Consider the following 2,319-nt stretch of genomic DNA (forward strand, 5'->3'; position numbering starts at 1 on the left):
GTCAATTTTGCAGGCTCTGGCAGTGCTCTCTCTTGCCACAAAGGCGGAGTAGCGGTTCCTGGCTGCTGGGTGTTGCCCTCCTACGGCCTCCTCCACGTCTCCTGATGTACTGCCTGTCTCCTGGTAGCGCCTCACATGCTCTGGACACTACGCTGACAGACACAGCAAACCTTCTTGCCACAGCTCGCATTGATGTTGCCATCCTGGATGAGCTGCACTACCTGAGCCACTTGTGGGTTGTAGACTCCGTTCTCATGCACCACTAGAGTAGAGCACGCCCAGCATTCAAAAGTGACCAAAACATCAGCCCAGGAAGCATAGGAAACTGAGAAGTGGTCTGTGTCACCACCTCAGAATCACTCCTTTATTGGGGTTCTTGCTAATTGCCTATAATTTCCACCTTTTGTCTATTCCATTTGCACAACAGCATGTGAAATTTATTGTTCAATCAGTGTTGCTCCTAAGTGGACAGTTTGATTTCACAGAAGTGTGATTGACTTGAGTTACATTGTGTGTTTAAGTGTTCCCTTTATTTTTTTGAGCAGGTATATATATATACATTATTAGGGATTTTTTTTTGGGGGGGGGTGGTAAAACGGTTTTAGTGTAAACTTAAACAACTAAAACCAGATATAAAGTACGTATGTAAAAAAGATAATGGAGCTATATATTTTTTAAATAAGATCATCTTGGAGAAGTAACAAGCACCAAAATACAAACTAGACAGCCAGGGGGAATGTAAAATTAAAATCCACCAAATTAGCTTTGAAACTGCAATTTTTCTCTCAGACCCATGACAAAATGTGTAGAATTGCAGGGAACTAGTTTTAAAACTACAACATTTTCTCCACCCCATGGCAAAATGTGTAAAATTGCATGAAAATTGCTTTAAAACAGCAAGAGGCCTCTAAAACCGCGCCATTTTCCACACCCACCCAAGCTAACCTTGCAACCGCACCATTGGCCACACCCTCCCCACCCTGCCAACTTTGCACCGCTGCCCAAAAAAATCCTAGGGGAAACACTGAAAAAGTGTAGAAGAAATGCAGGGTGCTGTGGGGGAGGGGGAGCTACTGTAGCTGTTGCAAAGTGTCAAAGAATGTGCACATCAAGCCCCTACTTGTAAAAAGGAGACGTGTCAGCAGCATTCCCAGGGAGTAAAGAGCACACACACACACACACACACACTTATGGAGTCTTATGGAAAATACTGTATGAATACACAAACACACACAGCTCCTCTAACCACACACCCACACACCTCCACTACTCGGGTCATACTAGTTTGTTAGTCAGTTCAGTGTGATCTATTGCAGAGGTGTGTGAAGTCATGTCGGAGAAGATGACAAACAACCAACACACTATTACAGCTCTGTTCTCCTTTCCATAACTGATCCATAAGGCATTTGGTTAGTGGTTAAACATCTACATACATTAACATACACATGACATTATGATGGTGACAGGGTCTGAACGGGTCTGTTACCACAGAGAGAGTGGTTGCTTTTCAATGTGTGATGGTGAGGCTAACCTTTTAACAGTATACTAGTATCAGTGTACTATCATGTACTCACAGTCTGGAGTTGTGGTGTCAGTTGTTTTTCCTCCAGTGTGGTGTGTCTGTGAAGGGTGGGGTGTGTTTGAGACTGTGACTACCACAGAGAGATCAGTATTTTGCAAAACAGAGGTGCCTGATGCTGCTGCCTCTGGTTGCCTGTTGCTCCCTCTGCTGGGCTCTCCACACTACTGCAACCTGCATGGCTGGATGTTCCAGCACAGGAGGGTGTACTAGGAACACACATCTGGTCCTATACCCTGACACACATCACATGTATGCACAATACACATGCGCTAACACATTGGGTTGTCCCACCTGCCAGAGCTTTGATGCGTGAGCGCTCAAAGAGGCGTGCCGAGCTGTTCTCATTGTCCCAGTTGGTCTCTGCGGCCAGGTCCCAGCGGTTGTTGATGTCATTGTACTGCTGCTGGATCTCCAGGCTGTCGAAATCGGTGGGAGAGATGGTGTGCATGGTGACCGGGGCTGGGGGAAACCATCCAACCTGCAGGGGAACAGAGAGAGATGGTTATCATGGTGACCGAGGCTGGGGAAAACCATCCAACCTGCAGGGAACAGAGAGAAGATGGTATTCATGGTGACCGGGCTGGGGGAAACCATCGAACCTGCAGGGGAACAGAGAGAGATGGTTATCATTGTAACCGGGGCTGGGGGAAACCATCCAACCTGCAGGGGAACAGAGAGAGATGGTTATCATGGTGACCGGGGCTGGGGAAACCATCCAACCTGCAGGGAACAGAAGA

The 2,319-nt window shown here is 46.9% G+C and overlaps 1 pseudogene; it reads right to left on the reverse strand.

The window, feature by feature from the left end:
- Positions 1 to 2,072, reverse strand: part of LOC111964215 (spectrin beta chain, non-erythrocytic 1-like) — an 82,747-nt pseudogene extending 80,675 nt beyond the window's left edge.
- Between the last annotated feature and the right edge of the window lie 247 nt (positions 2,073 to 2,319).

Source organism: Salvelinus sp. IW2-2015, linkage group LG5 (assembly GCF_002910315.2).
Source record: "Salvelinus sp. IW2-2015 linkage group LG5, ASM291031v2, whole genome shotgun sequence".
NCBI lineage: Eukaryota > Metazoa > Chordata > Actinopteri > Salmoniformes > Salmonidae > Salvelinus > Salvelinus sp. IW2-2015.